We start from the raw sequence: 20,270 nt of genomic DNA, 5'->3' as shown, positions 1-20,270 counted from the left end.
TATATATATTGTTTGTTAATGAACTAGTGGTGAAATGGTTAGGGAGAGATTTGGTGTTTGATATGACTCAGGTTTAATTCCTTTGTCATAATATTTATTTTAGGCGGCACCGGATGATGATGAAAGACTAGGCGAGTAGGTGACATTCACTATTTGAATTTTTGAACTAACCATGTTTTACTCACTGCACTGACGTGCCTTTGGGCGAGTGTTCACGGGCGATGGCCTTAGGTGAGGGTTTTCCCTAGATCAAAAGACGAATGTATCCTGATACGATGAATTTAGCCAGTAACCCCTTTAGAAGATTCGACCAAAATCCGTTTCGACCTGAACCGCAAAGATAGCTAAACCTATACTAACCCAGAAGAAATAACCCCCTTTTGAGTTGATTCGTATGACACGAACCTGTAACGACCTGAACCTCTTCTAACCTATAACGAACTCTACCCGAACATGTCCCGACACGAACACATACATAAGTATAAACGTACAACACTATATAACCATTCAAGTCTTAAACTTGGGTTAAAATCCGACAGCAAAAAATTAATGTTTTACAGCTTGTACTAGATCAACTAAATTCAAAACTGATCGCTTCTATTTTGAGTAAACCGCATCTGTGTTTTAAACGATTATCGATATCCTTTGGTAAAGCAATAAGTTGCGATTTCAATTGTTGCGAGGTAATGATATAGAAGACTACCTATTGTATTTTGGGAAGTGATTTTCCACAAAACGAAGCACAATGTTCTATGGAATGATGGAGAAGAAATTGGTTTAAAGATGATCACAATAGATGTTTACGGCTTCCTTTTTACATTCTTTAGAACCCCATAGCCAACACATACAAGATTAAAACACTATACAAAAGGTTTCATTTTTGGTACGTTAACAGGATATCTCCATATGTTGTTAAGTTTTAATCTTATAAACCTCCGTCATTACTTTAGTATCCCCCTTATTCTCTTCAAATAACTTGAAGAAATCTTTGTATTGAGAGAAATTACTGGCGTCGATCATTAATTTAGCTGGTTTTATGACGGTGTGCTGACAGGACTGATGAAGGTCACAACTGATGTACGAGCCTCTCTCAGGTTTGTCACTGCTCTATGTTATGTGCTTCTTAGCTTCGTGTTGCTACTTACCAAAAATATAGTTCCACCTATTTTAGTTCACGCTTTTAGATCAAAAAACGACTAAAGTACGAACAAAACATGGTGGAAATGGCACATGTAATTGGTGACCGATGTTAACCACAAAAGCATGAGGAAGTGGCTCACCACCGAGCCAGTGCGCATCCTTGAAAACCTGAAGCCCATGAACACTTCCATGTCACATGTGAAAGCATCGCCAGGAGACCAGAATCAGTGAGTTTCTGTAATCCTAATGTAAAATCAGGACCGGGCATCGAGGGTAGTGGTTAATCGACAACAACTGAGTTCCGGTTAGCTATTCTCCAAAATATCTATGTTAGACTCCAAGTCCTTCACAAATTAGCTCCAATATTCTCAACAACAATTTTCGCACTTCTAAAGAGTATTTTCCAACATCACTTCGAACAAATCATGAAACATTATGTTAGACCCATTTTGTTTATCTAAGTCTTTTATATTGAATGTATGTATCTCATGGGCTTTAGTAGTTTATTTTGTATGTATTGGCCCAAGAGAAATGATCCAAGGGAAAAACTTGTAATCTAGCCCATTGGGCATTTTGGAAATAAAAACCATCTCTCATGCATACTCCTCTATAAATAGGGAGCATGCCATAGGTAGAATATTTTTTTTGAAAAATTATCTAACACACATATACTTTCTTTCTCTCACTTTCTCTCATCTTTCTCTCTCTCTCTCTCACTAAACCCGAACATAAACTCAAGATCCGAGACCTCTTTGGTTGCTTAGTGTGATTTCCGCTAGCACTAAGTTAGGTTGATCCAAGAACGTTGTTAGATCCACCCGCCACGGAACCTACAATTGGTATCAGAGCTTCGGCTCACTAGTTGAGGGTTTTTTGGATCACAACCTTGAGTTTTGATCTTGGGAAAAGAAAAGAAGTGTTCTTGACAAGAAAATCTACAAAAACAAGAAAAATCATAAAAAATACAAAAACAATCGGTTTCTAGTTGATGAACATGACTTAGATTGTGTTCTTGGTTGAAAATAACAAGTGTACTAGCCCTAGATCAAAAAGTTTTGGGTTTGAAAGTGTTAAATTTGGTGTTACGGGATTGAAAATCTGTTAAATGACAAGTTAACTTTTTCGCTTCGCTTGGAATAAAAGTTAGTGTACCAACCTTTGACCTAGTACTGACAAGTTAGGTGGGACAGATCCCAAAAAAGATTTCTTCTAGAAAACTGAACTTTTTCGCATCTAAAGGCATTTCGCTTCGCGTGAAAGTTTTTCGCATCGCTTGTGATATCGCATCGCGTGGTTTTTCGCTTCGCTTAGAAACTTTTTCGCTTCGCATCACTGTTCACCAACTTTTTCGCTTCGCTTGAAAAACTTTTTCGCGCGAAATTGTTGTCTGTTTCAAAATCCAAGACTGTTAAAGACTGTTAAGTGTTTGAGACTGCTAAGATCATGACGAGCACTGATTCTGAGCTATTAAAGGGGTATTTATTATTGGAAAATCAAGTGGGAACACCTCAAAAACCTCCAAAGTACATGACCCTAGATGATAACTTTGCCGACTTTAAATGGAGGTTCATGAACTATATCTCATTGACTGAACCTGATTTGATGAGATGTTATAAACAAGGTCCTCATGTTCCCGTGACTGTTACACAAGCTGGGGAACAACTAAAGGCTCCTGAAAATCATGATCAAAATGATAGGGACCTGTTAGCACAAGACAAGAAAGCATATCTCATTTTGACTGTTTGTCTTTCAAATGAGATCACTGAAACTTTACGTGAACACAGAAGTGCAAAGGGTTTGTGGGATGCACTTGTTGAGAAAGTTGAGGGCAATGCTGAGATCAGGGAAAACAAGAAAGCCCTGTTGAAAGAAGAGTTTAATATGTTCAATCATCGTCAGGGTGAAGCTGTGTTGGACTTGGTGAAGAGATTTGAGAAGCTAATGGTGAGAGTCAGAGCTTTAAGTGTCAACATCACCAACTCCAAGGTCAATCACAAGTTGATGAATTCATTGCCTTATAGTTGGAGTACAAATACAATCACAATCAAGAGAACCACCAATCTGAATGCTATGACAAACAGTGATTTGATATCTACTATCAAGTCATTTGAGATGGACGAGCAAATGAGAATGAACAACCATTTGAGTTCTCTTAATCAAGCTGGGGTGAGTACTGCATCTTCAATGTCAACTGCATTTATTAGCACAACTCAGCAAAATGTGTACCCCGTGAACACTCCAAAGTACTCCTCAAGTGTTCCTCCACAGACTACTGCCTTTATCTCAACGGGAAGTCAATCTAGATCATCTGAGTCTAGCACATTTCAGAAGGCAGTCGATAGCGCAGTTGAGCAAGCTTTGAAGGCCCACGGAATTTCATCATCATCAAAGAATCAGCCAAGTAAAAGCTCCAGCTACTGTGAAGCACTACCATTGTTGAATGACTCAAACATCTCAATCGTTCATGCTTTTTTGTCAAGCCATGAAGAGTTGATGCAAGGAAATCTATTGCCACCACAATTCGAGATTGGTGATATGAGAGACATCAATCAAAAGGATCTCGAAAAGATGGATATCAAGTACCAAATGGCAATGGCCGTGCATAGAGCCACAAACTTCATGAAGAAGTATGGGAAAGATAGCTTCAAGGATTCAGACAGGAAGAGGATCGGGTTTGACAAGTCAAAGCTACGGTGCTACAACTGCGGCGAGATGGGTCACTTTTCGATAGAATGCACGAATCCGTCAAAGCCAGCAAATGATATTCGTGTGACCGAGGTGACTGAGGAAGAAAACAGCAAAGCTGCCGGAAAGAAGCATGAGGTGCATAAGCCAAGCAGCTCAGCTCTAAGAATTGGTAATCATCCACACAAGGGCAATTCAAGTTCAAACACAAAGGCCCTTGTCTCCCAAACGGAGGTCCAAAGTTGGCATGGATTGGGATGATCAATTCCAAGAGCTGCAGAATCCTCTCAATATGGCAGGCATGGCTTTCACATCAAACAATGAAGCGTCCACATCCTCAGCTGCAAGTTCCGATGCATCACCTATCGATGAGGTAAATCACAATCTTTGCACTCAAGCTTGCATAAACAAGGCTACATATTATAGATATCTTCAAGACGAAGTTTTGAAAGAAAATGCAAAACTTCGTCAATTAAATGCTGAATATGTTAAAGCCGACAAGATTTATGTTGAAAAGATAAAAACTCACCATGATGATGTAGCAAATCTTAAACTTAAAAATTTTGTAAAGGAGCAAGATGTCATCTATTATAAAAATATAACTAATGAGTTAAAAGATGAAATTGAGAAATTAAAACTTGATGCTTCTAATAAAAGAGAAAAAGAAAAACAAGTTGAAAGATTTGAATCGTCATCTGAGCAATTGGATGATCTTATCGGAGCACAAAGAAGTGCTAAAGTTAAAGCAGGGCTAGGATATGATTATTCAGCGGTGCCTCCAACGATGAATGATAATTACACTAGCTTGCCCCACTTTAGCTATAATACTTCTCATGATGAAGAAATGGCGTATGGAATTGGTAAACTACCAAAACCAGTGAAATTTGTTTCTGCTGCCTCTCCATCAACTGCTCCAATTCCATCATTTGATAAGTCTAACTTCAACGTGTCTTGTGTAGCAGTTGATGTAAATGGTGATTGTGGGAAGGTTAACCAGGGTTGTAAGCCAAAAGGAGAGTTAGAAACCCGTTTTGAGTCTTGTGTGGGTCTAACAAAAACAATTAACAATCCTGTCTGTAATAAAGTGTGTGAGTCAATGTTAGGAAGTTTGATGTCAGGATCAAAAGCTGTATTTTGTGAAACATCTAGTGATGACAGTTGTACAAATGTTTGTAATGAAAGTGAATGCTCTTCTCCTGATTCAGAATGTGAAACTGTTTTTGATGAAACCATTGAAGTCAAGGTTGATTAACAGACTAATCCTAGTTGCTCATCAACTGATCATCATTTTGAGAACTTGACTAAAGAGAAATCTAGTTTTGAAAATGAAAAACCAAGCACTTCCTGTAAATACGTGCCACCAAAGAAAACCTCATTTTCCCAATATACAAAGTTAAACAATAGTTCTCAATATTATGATCAGGTTGATAGTGACTATTTTATTCTCAACAGAAACCTAGACATTCAAATTACTTTGCTTCAAAATTTTCAAACGTTCATCATTATCAGACAGATACAGGTTACCAACATGTTAACACTACCACATCATTTTATCCCACATATATCAGTGATCAAGATGTCTATAAATGCAACCAAAGAAAATGTTGCTTTGTTTGTGGAAATCCTTCTCATCTTACGAGACATTGCAAGAACTAGCAGAAGCAACAAAGAGATTTCAACAGTAAGTTTGGTCAGACATTTCCTAAGTTTCCTGCTCAAACTAAGAAAATGCATATCCAAACCTATACTTCAGCCAGTGAGACGGATTTAAGACCCAAAAGAACTGAGAAACCGAAGAAACCTTTCTGGCTAACCCAAAGGGAACGGAAGCGGTTAGCGAAGGGATCTTAAGCTGAAAAGCCCAAGAACCCTTCAAAGGTTTTCACTAAGGCTAATCAAGAAGATTTTGCGGTTAAGCCTAAACCAAAACGAAGGCAATCCAGAAAACCATTTCAAAACCGAGGAAATAGTAATTCAAGTTCCTCGAGGGACTGCTCTTCTGATTCTGACTCACCAAAAGATTACATTTTCAGAAATCATAAAATTAAACTTGGTGATTTTGTGTTTAATTTTCCCGAGACAAGTGCATCTCGGGAAACCCTCCACTAACTAGTTGTCCGTGTGTGTAGGGTCAGCCTGGAAGGCCTGTCAATAGTATTTGGTACTTAGACAGTGGCTGCACCCGACATGACAGGAGATGAGTCGCTGTTGTTTGATATCAAACCATTCGACGGTGGACATGTTTCCTTTGCTGGTGACATTGGAGGAGAAATAACGAAACAAGGGAAGGTCTCAAATGGTACTTTGACTTTTGATGAGGTCAACCTGTGGAATAGCTCAACCACAAACCTGCTCAGCGTATCTCAAATTTGTGATAAGAAATTCTCAACCCTGTTTACTGAAAATGAGTGTTTTATATTGAAACCATGTTTTAAAGTCCCTGAAGAGTTGATCATGTTGCGTACTCCGAGGCACAATGATGCCTACATTCTGGACATGAGAAGCAATTATTCCATGCGTTCTGCTTCCTGTTTGATGTCCAAGGCCTCAGAGAACAATTCATCTTTATGGCATCGACGTTTGGGTCAAGTCAACTTTAAGAACTTAAATAAGTTGGTTAAAGGTGACCACGTGAGGGGCTTACCTGTAAAATCTTTTCATTGTGCTGAAAAATGTCTATCTTGTTCTAAATGCAAACAGCACAAACTCCCTCACAGACCCAAGACCGTCAATTCCATAACCTCCACTCTCCAGTTGTTACACATGGACCTCTTCGGTCCAATTCAACCAATGGAAATAGGTCGAAAAGCCAATTGTCTGGTTATTACTGACGACTTTTCGCGTTTCAATTGGACATTTCTGTTAGGGCACAAAGATGAGACATCGCAGTTTCTGCTCAGGTTTATTGTGTTGGTTGAAAATCAAACTGACAAGAAGGTGAAGTGTATTAGGAGTGACAACGGAACAGAATTCTGCAACAAAGTGGTGAATGAATTCTGCCACAACAAGGGAATCCTCCGTCAATTCAGCGCACCTTATACTCCCGAACAAAACGGGGTGGCTGAACGACGAAACCGTACATTAGTAGAAACCGCTCGTACAATGTTGTCATATTCAAAACTACCATTGAATTTCTGGGGTGAAGCCATCAACGAGGCTTGCTTTGCCCAGAATCGTGTGCTTCTGAACAAAAGATTGAACAAGACTCCATATGAAGTCTTCTATGGAATGAAGCCAAGGGTAAATTTCTTCAGAACGTTTGGATGTCCCTGTACCAAACTCCAAACCAATGCTGGAACAACCTCCAAGTTTGCTGAAAAGGCGGATGAGTGCTATTTTGTTGGTTATGCTGCTGACAAATGTGCTTATCGGGTATACAACAAGAAAACCAGAGTGATCTTGGAGTCTTTCAACATTGATTAGCAAGAATTGAACCCTACCAATGCACACAATGGTCCTGACTAGATGTTTGATTATAAAGGTTTGTTCAAGCAGTTTTGTGGGATGTATATGACTCCCACTGTACCAATGGTTTCCCCTGTTGTTTCCGCACCGGTTCAACCTGCTGATGATCAATCTATCCTGATGCATGCTGTATTGAGAGATCTTGGAGATGTTAATATAGCTGCTGCTGCACCTATACTTAATGTACAACCCGGGCAAATCCACCAGCCCCGGTTAATGATGTGCAGCCCTCTGCAGATACCACTGAGATGCCCGTTTTTGAAGACATCACTGAATCTGATACTGATTCATATGTATCAGCCGACAACGAAGAAAATGTTCAAGCCGAACAAGCAGAGCCACCTCCTGCAGAACCTAGTGTGGTGGAATCCGTCCCCACACCTCCCTTAGAAGAAGATAATCAAGGTCCTACAGAGGAGGTTGATGCATCAAATGTGCAGGTTGATCCCACTCCGAACGAAGCTTCTGATAACACCGACTCAACTTTTGTTCCAGCCGTTGTTGTCCAATTCTATGACAACCTATGGGAAGGTCCCATTGCTCCAGAACACTTGGTGGATCAAGAAGAATGTGAAATTAATCCTCAACCAAGTGCTTCTGTCCCTGCGACCACTGTTTTTCATCCCATAGAGAGCTTGACCATTCAGCTTGAGGCAACACCAGTCGAACACGTCGAGCAAATTCCACAGTTACCAATCCATCGTCGACATCCGACTGAGAACATCATTCGAGATCCGTCCGCTGGCATTCAAGCACGCAGCACCTCTGGTACCATTAACAGATGTCTTTTTGCTTGTTTCATTTCACAGGTGGAACCCAAGGACTACAAAGTTGCATTGAAAGAGAACTCCTGGGTCGAAGCCATGCAAGAAGAGCTGTTACAATTCAAGAAGTTGAATGTTTGGAGGCTAGTGAAGAAGCCAGAACATAAGAAGCCGATCGGAACGAAATGGGTGTTCCGAAATAAGAAAGATGACAAGGGGGTGATCATTAGAAACAAATCCCGGCTTGTTGTGCAAGGCTTTTGGCAACGTGAAGGTCTTGATTACGATGAATTCTATGCACCGGTAGCCAGACTAGAAGCAATTCGCATCTTTCTGGTATACGCCTCGTACATGAACTTCAAAGTGTATCAAATGGATGTGAAGACTGCTTTCTTGTACGGGAAAGTAAAAGAAGAGATCTACGTCAGTCAACCTCCAGGCTTTGAAGACCCAAATCATCCTGGTTATGTTTACCGACTTGAAAAAGCACTTTATGGTCTTCACCAAGCACCTCGTGCATGGTAAGCCACACTGGCAGATCATTTAGTGAACAACGGATACAAGAGAGGAATCGTCGATCAAACTCTCTTTGTCAAGAAGGTCAAGGGTGATTTTATTCTTGTTCAAGTGTATGTTGATAACATTCTATTCGGGTCCACGAATGAGAATCTGTGCAAGGAGTTCTCTGAGATTATGCAGAAGCGATTTGAAATGAGTTCCTTAGGGGAGATGACTTTCTTCCTGGGCTTACAAGTTGAACAAAAGAAGGACGGGACTTTGATTCATCAAGAGAAGTACGTTCATGACATTGTTCAGAAATTTGGATTCAAGGACTCAACTGCTTTCATGACACCAATCGCTACGCGACCTGTTCTCGCTCCTGATCCATCAGGAAAACCAGTCGATCAACACCTCTATAGGTCAATGATTGGTTCCCTGATGTATCTCACTGCAAGCAGACCGGACATCATGCTCCCCGTTTGTCAGTGTGCTAGACATCAGTCAGACCCGAGAGAATCCCAAATGACAGCTGTCAAGCGTATTTTCAGATACTTGAAGGGTAGACCGCGTTTGGGTCTTTGGTATCCAAAGGAATCTCCCTTGGAACTTCATGCTTACACCGACAGTGATTATGAGGGATGAAACTTGGACAGAAAATCAACATCGGGTGGATGTCAATTCCTGGGAGATCGGTTGATCTCATGGCAATGCAAGAAACAAGTCACTGTGTCCACCTCCACAGTAGAAGCCGAGTACATTGTCGCATCCAGCTGCTGCTCTCAAGTGATATGGATCCAGCATCAGCTGCTGGATTACGGTTTGAATTTCTATGGATCCACGATCAAATGTGATAATGAGGTGGCTGCTGCAATTGTTAAAAACTCGGTCCAGCACTCAAAGACTAAGCACATCAACATCCGAATACACTTTATTCGTGATTGTTATGATCATAAGCTTGTCGATATAAAAAGGGTCCATACGGACTTTCACTTTGCAGATCTCTTTAGCAAAGCTTTTAGTCGTGCCCGGTTTTTGTTTCTCGTTGAGTCATTGGACATGATATCTTTTGAGTAAATTCTATCTTTGTTTTTTTTAAATTGTAAATATTTTTCAAATATGTCACAATTTTAGAGGGAGAAAATGAGTTAACTTTAACTCACCAAAAAGATTTTAAATTTACTTTTAGAAAAACCAAAATCAAGTCATTTGACTTAAAAAAAAGATTTTCGTTTTTATATATAATATTAATTTCATCTTTACTCCTATTTAAGAAATTTTTATGAAAATCCAAAAAGAATTATCCCGTTTAGAGGGAGCTCCTATTTAGAGGGAGTCGGACATTTAAAATTTTCAATTAAGAATTTGATCCAACCTTGTGGAAAGTGATAGTACATTGGTATGTATTAATCCTAGCACGTTAAAAGAGTAGAACAAAAGGCTACAAAGTCATTCATTGATGTGTAGATAGGCTTGACAAACAAGTAAGTGTTGGGTGATATAAACTTAAACTACTGCCGTTGCTAGTGGCTATATATTTAAGAAGCGGTTGCATGATTCCGTGAAGTCATATTCATGAAGGCAGAAATGTAACTATACATGTCATACCCAAGTCTCTCTTTACCTGATCACAGTTGTCTTATGATAGTAAGTGTCAATTTTAATTTTCATTTGAGTCAAGAAAGCCTCATAGAAAGGCAAGAAAAAGAAAAAACAAAAGAGTCAAGAAAAGAAAAAGAAAAAACAGAAAAACAAAATAAAAAATCAGAAAAAGAGTCATTTAGAATTTTAACTTCTGCTTTATTTCTTCATTTATTTTGATTCAAGCCTTGGACTTTCTCTGTTTGTAGTCATACAAGATCTGATTGTTAAGGCCCTGAATCTTTTGTTTTATTTTAACTTTCCTAGATCGAGTCAAGTGTGCAAAGCATAAAGTGTCGAGTGTACAAAATACAAAGTGTGAAATATGTTAATAAGAGTACTGTGATCAACTAAGAAAGGTTTAAGTCAAGTTGAGGTGATATGTTAACACAAAGTAGGCCCGAGATATGATGAAATCAGTAACATGTCTGATTAAGTGGGGACCACATAAGCTTCGTGCCTAATTGAACCTCAAATGTATCACGTTAACTCCAAAACACTTGTCAAGTTAAACAAGTGGACAATATCTGCAGTTGATGATGAATTTGTGTCACAATAATTTCAAAATGGAAACGCAATATAGGGCTTTGCAAATCAATATGATTCCATGTCGCTATCGTTCTTTGTAAATTAACTAAAGAAAAGATCTATGTAAATTAATTTAATACTATTTTTAACCTCAAAATGTCTTAAATGTTCTTTTGTTTTAGTTTATTTTGTTTTTTTTTGTTTTCTAAAATATTAAGTAATTGTATAGTTTAATATTTTAAGTTTTATTTTTAATTTTTTTTATTTTATTTTAATTTTATTTTAATTTTTATTCTATATTATTTTATTTTATTTTATTATTATCTTTATTTTGGTTTTTATTATCATTATTATCTTTGTTTTATGTTTTGTTTTGACAAAGAGATCGATCTTGCAAACGTTAATAGTCACGGACCGACAAAAGAAAAATCAAATAAATAGACAAGTGCTCGGATTCGGTGGGTAAATGTTTTTCGGGGTTTGAAAATGCAAATATGTTTATAGACCGAGGACTGAGAGTGTATTTTCGGTGAATACTCGCGATGTTTTGACCTTATCGCGAGATAGACTGACCCTATATATAAGGGCAACCAAACTTATTTTTCACTATTCACCTAATACTTTTCACTTTTCTCTCTCACTTCTCTCTCTTCCTTATCATCTTTCAAACCCTAATTCCTTTCAAATCATCAACGATCTGGCCCTCTTTATCATCTATGATGATGAATCCAGATCCAACCCCCATGGTATAACTTCATAAGCAACATCAATCATCTTTTAATCTTTGCTTCTGGGTTCTCATGAACCGTCGGCCTAGATCTGGGTTTAAATTTTCAAAAATGTTCTTGTCATATGGATTATAAATTGTTATTAGATTATTCGACCATGAAATCATCTTTACTTATTAGTTTTTAGAGTTATTTGTGTACAGTTTGTAGTTTTAGGGTTTGTTCATATGTTCAAGGGTTCAATTGACCTGGTAAATCTAAAGGGGATACCTTCAAAATCTCCAGAAACCCAATTCGGGTCTAGGCAACACCAAAGAAAGGAAAATGAAATAAAAATTAGACAAGTCAACTTTTTCGCATAAGGGGTTTTTCACTTCGCATGCCCATGCGAAGAGAAATGGTTTTTATTTCACTTTGCATGCCCATGCGAAGCGAAATGACTTTTGTTTCGCTTCGCATGCTCATGCGAAGCGAAATTGGACCCGATGCAAAATTCTGATGCGAAAAAGTTATACTTAGAAAATTTTTCAGAATGATCAGACTGTGGCTACTGGACTGTTTGGACAAGTTAAACTGTTTTGGACGATGAACTGTTTTGGACTTAATATTTGTACATATTGGACTTAGTAACTTATTAATTGACTAAAACTAACTTATTAACTTATCAAAAATAAAATGTACATAATTAATTATCTATACAAAATTAATTAAGTTAAGTAATTTGTAAATACTTAAGGCATTTAAAATTAACTTGTTTGTTTTGCTTTTACTAAATGATGATTCTCATGATCTGATTGTCTAATTTCAGGGTCATAATCAATTATGTGCTCTCGAGCTCCCCAAAGCCAAAGCAGACAAAGTTTTCACACCTATGGTGAAAGGATTAAGGTAGTCACCTGTTGCATATGCTATCTCTGCCGACCCAGCTGTTTATTACAAATGGGTGTTGGATTTCTAGGCATTTGCAACACCTGCTGATGATGCTTTGTCATTTACTACAAAGGTGGCTGGGAGGAAACTGACCATCACTGAAGAGGATATTCGAAGGGTATTAAAGATCAAAGACGAACCGAACTATTTTTATGAGAAGGGTGACAGGACTAAATTGGAAGACTTTGTTGCTCAGATGGCTTATGATACTGAGTGGAAGAGCTTAGAAAAGAAACACCTCCCGCCATATTGGAGGTTTCTCTATCACATAATCACCCATTGCTTTGCCGACATTCGTGGAGGATATGATAGCATGAGAGTAGACTGGGTGAGGATCATGTACGCCTTGACCACTCAAGAGAAGTTCAACTACTCAAGGAGAATATTCTTATGCATGTTCGCCAATGCAAAGAACAACTCGAGGTGGCTCATGTATCCAAGGTTTGTACAGCTGCTTATTGATGATATGATGCCCGAAGTACCCAGGCCTCCCAGCAAGGAAGCCAAAGACAAGAAGTCATTGCCAGAGCCCTATCATGTGAACGAGATAAAATTGTCAATTTTTGGAGTTTTGTTAAGCACCAAAGGGAAAGGATACCAGTATGAGGGTCCAAGACTGGGTCCTAATTTGGATTATTTGAAGAGACAGAGCCTGCTGGGGATGAGGCGTCTATTGAAAGTAGAGAGATTGGGGGATCTGATGCTGAGATTGAAGCTGATTCTAGTGATGAACCTGCCGAGGGCAGAACCAAGGGAAAGCATGACTTGAAGAGGAAGGCTACTGACAAGCCTTCCGTTAGTAGTGCTTCGGGCAAGGAGAAGGTCGTTGTTGAGGAAGAGAGGAAGAAGAGGAAGACCAGCCACCCCTAAAGCGTCTGAGGAAGCTTGGAGACTCCAAGAAGGCTCCAAAGCTTGTTATCAAGCTTCCCTTTCAAGGTAAAACCTCTGTCCCTCCTGTAGTTACCAAAGAGACCCTAGCCCAAGTACTTAAAGACTTAGACGTAGCCAAAATTCAAATCCCAACATATAGGAAACCCAAATCGAGAAAGAAAGCCAAAGTAAAGAAAAACAAAACCCTACTCCATGACTCACCTGATTCATCACCCGAACCCTTACCATTAGACCAACCTATCTCAACCTTCCTACCACCAATGCCGACCTCACCACCACAAACACAGCCATCCCAACCCACAACTCCAGCCAAACAACCAATCCAAACCCGAACCCTAGCCATCTCTAACCACACCACCCGCACAACCAACTATTGAACCTACGACTTCCTCAATATTCACATCATCTATATTCAGCTCACCCATACAAACCACCAGCTTTTGGAGCCAAACTGTTATCACTTCTCCACCCACAAAGCTTCCACTAGCATTAAACCTAGAACCCATACCAACTCAATCACCACCCACTTCAACACCAACCACCTCCACAACCTCACCGGTACCTACCCAATCCATTACAGTACCTTTCCAAATCACCTCACCACCCACCATGTCCATAACCCCACCTTCCACAATCTTCTCACCAAAACCCATTACCAGATGGAAGTCTTCGACACCTCCAGTATACACCGATCCTATCCTCGATAGGACCGTCGTACTGGAGGCTTCAAACGCTAAAAGGGCAGAACGAGAGATTAGGCTTCTTCACTTTATCAAGGATATGAAACAGAAGGAGAAGGCGGAGTTGAAAGAAAGGGTCCAGGTTCTGGAGAAGGTGGTGAATGAGGCTCAAATGGAAAATCAAAGATTACTGATCAACATGCTCCACACCAAAGTATAGAATCAACAATTGTTGCTGAACCACGAAGCCTCTCAAAACGCTAATCAGAGGGCATACCACTCCAGGCTTGTTGACAGAATGGCTACACTCGAGAGAAACTTACCGAGTGCAAGTGCTTTCAGAACAAGTCTTAACAAGAAGATCGAGGATGCAACGAGAAAGTGGGATGTTAAGAGTGAGGCTACAAACTCTAGAGTCACTAATCTAGAAAATCAGCTAGCATCATCCGCCTCCCTCGATACACTCATAGCTGAAAATGCATCAATACGAACCGAAATGGAGGTCGTTCAAGCAAAAATCAAGGAGCAGGATCGTCTTAATGGGCTTCAACTAAAGACGAATGAAGAGTTGGTGAGCAAGTACCAAGCTGCCTCGGACCTTATGGGTATTCATGAGGATGATTTTCATGGTCTGGAGGATAGACTCGATACAGTTTTCAGGAGTTGAAAAAGGTCTGGTGAGACTTCTCAGGCTGGTGGATCACAGCTTACCGCAGGTCCAAGTGTGGCTATGCGAGGAGTTTGGGTTGTCGCGTCTGAGGGTGAAGCAACTGTTGGTCGTTTGGAACAACAAGGTGGCCAAGCCACTAGTGGGGTAAGTACTAGCTTGGGTCCTGATCAACAAGCACAACCTCAGGTCCAAGCTGGTGGTGAAGACAAAGGTGATGATGGTGATGACGAAGATGATAATGAAGATGATGATGATGATGAAGAAGACGATGACGATGACAACGTCCACGATAGTTTTGATAATGATGATGGTGATGATGATGAGGGTGGAAACGGAGGTGATGGAGGGGCCGGGGCAGCAGGAGGTGGAGGTGGAGTTAACACTCAATCACCTCCACACACTCAACAAGATGTTCATGACCCTGCTGCTCACGACTCGGCTGGCAAAGTCAGGCAGCACGACTCGGAGATTAACAATATGTATAAAGATCTGTTTCCTGATGATTTTGCAGGTGTTATGGATGATTTTATTGAAGCGGGGATGAACTTGGAGCAACTTATTGAACAAGATACGGAGAAGGAAGCAGACGATGACAACATCAACTACTCGCCAAATCCATATACACCTCCAGCTCAAGTTCAAGCTTCAGAAACTCCTGCAACAGAGCTAGTTTCCAATCTAGCCGCTGACTTGTCACAAGCAACACAAACGCATAAGAGAAAGACACATATCATGACAAGCAGCTTCAGTATCCGTTCCCTCAACTATCCCTATCATGATGACTCTTTGATTGTTTATGCAAAATACAATAAAGGGAATAGTTGTTGGGCCATTCGAAGATACAACGGTGATCTTGTTTATCTCAACTACCACGAGCTAAAGTCGTTGCTAGAGCTAGACCTCCACTATCTATCAAAAGCTCTGGGACGTGGTGAGTATGATGATACACTCGAGGGATGGGTCACAACTCACCTGTATCGTCAATCGAAGTTGGATTACAAAGACTTCGAGTTCAATAAGGGTCGAAAGTACAAGAACCCGAAAGAAATAGACCCAGCCACCGGAGAGCCATGAACAATGTGGAGATACAGGGCACCAAAGGACTGTCATATCATCTACCATGGTGAGCCCTATGTTCCTAACATTCTCCGAGACTTCATTGGCTGGGAGTTCGATAACACGACAGGAGAGGCCGTCATACGCTGCAAAGATCTGCCTGAGATCCGCATATTTGACGAGCACGAGCTAATAGGGCTGCATATAGAAGATTTCAAGAAGCTCTACAGATCACCCCTGGGAACCGTCGAGGACATCGGTCGTCAGAACACTGACCGGATAGTTGAAGCTTTCAACAAGTTTGTTAAAAGAGTTGTTGAACTTCCACTACCCGAGGACGGCTGGCTGGAATAAGACACCGACGGATTTCAATACTAAAGACTAGAGGGAGATTGTTAGACCCATTTTGTTTATCTAAGTCTTTTGTATTGAATGTATGTATCTCACGTGCTTTAGTAGTTTATTTTGTATGTATTGGCCCAAGAGAAATGATCCAAGGGAAAAACTTGTAATCTAGCCCATTGGGCATTTTGGAAATAAAAACAATCTCTCATGCATGCTCCTCTATAAATAGGGAGCATGCCATGAGTAGAATATCCTTTTTGAAAAATTATCTAACACACATATACTTTCTTTCTCTCACTTTCTCTCGTCTCTCTCTCTCTCTCTCTCTCTCACTAAACCCGAACATAAACTCAAGATCCGAGACCTCTTTGGTTGCTTAGTGTGATTTCTGCTAGCACTAAGTTAGGTTAATCCAAAAACGTTGTTAGATCCACCCGCCACGAGACCTACACATTAACCTTAAAAAAAAATCATACATTAGAGATGACAAATTACATTTAACTATTAATAAACCTATTTGGATAACTTTAGCTAAAAGCTTTTAATTTATTCAAATTCTACATTAGCGCTTAAAACTCCTTAATCATTTTTATATTACTATTGTGATTATATTGTTTGTATAATCATAATTTACTTGTTAATACCTTAAAATAGACAAAAAGAATTGTTCATGTGTTTGTTTAGGCCTACTAGAATGATATAACTAGTAATTGGGTCTACTAAAATTATACAAAGAGTTAATCTAAAGCCTTTTGATGCGATTCAAACTTATACTTTTAAATTATTATTTTGACCCAAACCTCTGTAGGCCGTCACCAAACCTATCCATTTTTCCGGATTTATTAAAAATCATAAACCTCAAGGATGTGATTCGAATCATTTTACCGACAATTGGTAGGTTTTTCGGGCCATGAGTGAACCCACTCATCTATAGGATGACAAGGATGTCGTAGATTGTCCCGCCAATAATGAATTTCTTCATTAACGTAATTATGAGCACTTGTGTAAAGTTTGCAAGTTTTTGTCGGATCATTCGTGTATAGTTTCTCCTTCTCCTCATCGGGCATGTTGAAGAATTCTTTAAATACTTCCATGGTGCCATCAATTAGATCTTCAGAAACTCCATGATTGATCACCTACTTAAAATATCAATTTACAAAATTTAACTTTAGAAGAATTGAACTTGGATCAAACTAAATGAACATGTAACCTGGTAAAAAATCCAAATTCTATATGGAGTACGTATTTCTTGAACTATTTGGCTATGACTTGTAGATAGATCAATCAGTGGGATGTCTTGGAACAACGGAACCTTGACTAAACCTGGACGCTCATCAATGCGGAAGATGTAGTTTTCTGGTAAGATTTGAGTAGTCTTGGACCAGGTTGAAACTAATTTTGCCATAGTACTTGATTTGCAAGATTTCGGTGGTGATCATTAATGTAGTCGTAGTTTTACTATTTAAAGCTAGGCTTCAATAGTTCGTGTTCTGAAATTAATTTCAAAATTTCAAAAGTCACTTCTTGCGGGCAATCCATATTTTTAGCAGATTTCGTGACGGGTTCACGACAACGACCTGTAAGGATTTGATAATCACTTGATATCATGTTGAAAGTTGAAACACGTTATTTGTAATTAACTGTATATGATCAAGAATTTCTCATTCTCTTAAGAGTCTTATATGATATAGTGGTTGTTTTCAATATAAATATCGGGAAGCTAAAATGTGCGGAACATCGTGATCTTTTGAATTTAGTCGTCTCTTGAACATCCATTGTCACATTTTCTCGTCCAAATTAAGTCGGAACTTTCCGGCCATTTTTATCAAACCAATTATATGGACCTATCCATGATATTAAGTAAGATTATTTATTTATCTACATATTTGTAGGTCCCGACGTCGGATCCGACAAACGAACCGATTTTGTTTTTGATAAGCAATCGAGACGGGTGCGGTGAAATCAAACGATCGACAAATAGTATAACAGATAATATAATAATAAACGATCTCATAATCGATAAAAGATACATATAATAAACGAACACCGATCCCACCCAAGGTGAGCTCCCCTTGGGTGGGTGATTTACACCATAAAAAACACACACATGAAATTAAACAAATGTTTATTTATAACCAAACAATAAACATTCTAGAAGATTTCATCTCTGTTGAAGCTAAATGCGTGCACTGAAGCTCTCGTCTCGTATCCGGATTTCTCGCCCACTTAATTTATTTGCTTGACCATAATAATTAACGGATTTTGTTCTTTTTGATATCATACATTTTTTGCCTTACAATCACCCCCTTGACTTATGATATCAATTTTTTTTTACAAAATAGCCAGATCAATATTGACTTTCATTGGTCAACCCGAGCAACAATCTTTTTCGCCCAAAAACCATACCTCATAACCGGCACAAATTAATCGGCTCGCTCCTATCTAGTTGAGTGTTAGCAGCCCAAAAAGAATAGTATTTGATTCAGTAGGCCTAAAAAGAAAACTACGCTGGCCCAGAACATAATTTCACAAAGCACATGAATAAACTTTGCTGGCCCAAATCACAACCCATTTTCAGCCCAAGATAATAGACAAAAAAATAACCAGGGATTTGGAAACACAAAACACAAACCCTAGCAACATCTTAACCACCGTCACCTCTTTAGTCACCGGCGCTGCCTCCCTGTCGGAAATAAATGCTCTGACCGGCCAGCCATATTCCGACAACTCTATAATGATGATAAGCCTCAGCCTCCATGGTCTCTTTATCGCCAGAAACCGTTAAGTTCCGTTTCTTCACATCACCTCCACCCTCACACCTGTCGCTAGCGGTGCTGCATGTCCGACGTGACCTGCTGCCACTTACGGTGGCATTAGTTGCCGGCGGTCTTTCTCTCTCTTGTATACTTAAGGTTACCCCGCAGGAAAACGGTATTCTAGCATCACCGCAGCCACCACCATAACAAATCTACCCGTGATCCACCTGTCGGAAAAACAAGCCGCCGCCGCCGCAGCTGCTGGCTGCTGCCTCTGGCTCACCATTTTGCAACAATCTGAGATAACCGACACTCGCCAAACTGAATATCAGAGTTTGATTTGTATATCTCCAATCTCTGAATCGTCGCCGGTGAAGAATCGTAGACTCACCGGAATTTTGGCGCATGACGGAACCGTATCTAACCACTTGTAAGTCCGAAACACTGGATCTACAAAAAAAACGAACTTCTAGCATAATTATATCTAACTTTATTTCCAAGATCTTCAAACTTTATTTTCAAAACTTCAATGGGTCATCAAGAGATTAACGTCTTGGTTCGGGTAATTGTGGAAATAGAACCCAAAAAATATCCAGAACGAAGATGAATCAGTTGATTCAACCTCGCTCTGATACCTTTTGTGGGTCCCCACGTCGGATCCGACAAACAAACGGATTTTGTTCTTGATAAGCGATCGAGACGGGTGCGGTGAAATCAAACGATCAACAAATAATGTAACAAATATATAATATTAAACGATCTCATAATCGGTAAAAGATACATATGATAAACGAACACCGATCCCACCCAAGGTGAACTCCCCTTGGGTGGGTGATTTACACCATAAAAACACACACATAAAAATAAACAAATGTTATATTTAAAACCAAACAACAAATATTCTAGAAGATCTCCTCCCCGTTGAAGCTAAACGCGTGCACCGAAGCTCTCGTCTGGTATCCGGATTTCTCGCCCATTTTAGTTATTTGCTTGACCATAATATATTTAACGGGTTTTGTTCTTTTGATATCGTAAGTCACATTTTTGGCCTCACAATATTTGATTCATCTACCCAAAACTTTTCACTTACAGTATGATCAATTTCGTCTCACCAAACTATCCTTAATATAACTAGGTTTTTTAGTCGGCGTTTTTTAGTCGGCGCGTTGCGCCAGGCGATTACGATCTATTTCTGTAACTGTCGCGTTACAATGGTGCACTAATGTGGATTCAGTTGGTATGCGTTAAGTTCGTTAAGATATCAACATTAAACTAAAAAAAAATAATAATGTGTATGTTAACGCAGAAAACATTAGCAATGTTTGTATAAATAAAAATTAATATACTAAAAACTTCATAGCTATAACGATACTTTCCCGGGCGTGTTGCGTGTCGAATTTGGTCGGTAAAACTTGGTCATTGTAACGGCGAGTCAACACGAATTCGATCAGTACAAACTACCTTCATCATGGTATCGGAACTAAACGTAAAAT

At 39.4% G+C, this 20,270-nt stretch overlaps 1 pseudogene; it reads right to left on the bottom strand.

Moving 5' to 3' along the window:
• Positions 1–912: 912 nt before the first annotated feature.
• Positions 913–17,426, bottom strand: LOC143560958 (protein DOWNY MILDEW RESISTANCE 6-like; annotated as a pseudogene).
• Between the last annotated feature and the right edge of the window lie 2,844 nt (positions 17,427–20,270).

Source organism: Bidens hawaiensis, unplaced genomic scaffold (genome assembly GCF_021521415.1).
Source record: "Bidens hawaiensis isolate Kalapana, Puna unplaced genomic scaffold, B.hawaiensis_p1.1 tig00020517_1, whole genome shotgun sequence".
Classification (NCBI taxonomy): domain Eukaryota; kingdom Viridiplantae; phylum Streptophyta; class Magnoliopsida; order Asterales; family Asteraceae; genus Bidens; species Bidens hawaiensis.
Note: the sequence above shows the minus strand (reverse complement) of the source record. Positions and strands in the feature narration are given on the sequence as shown.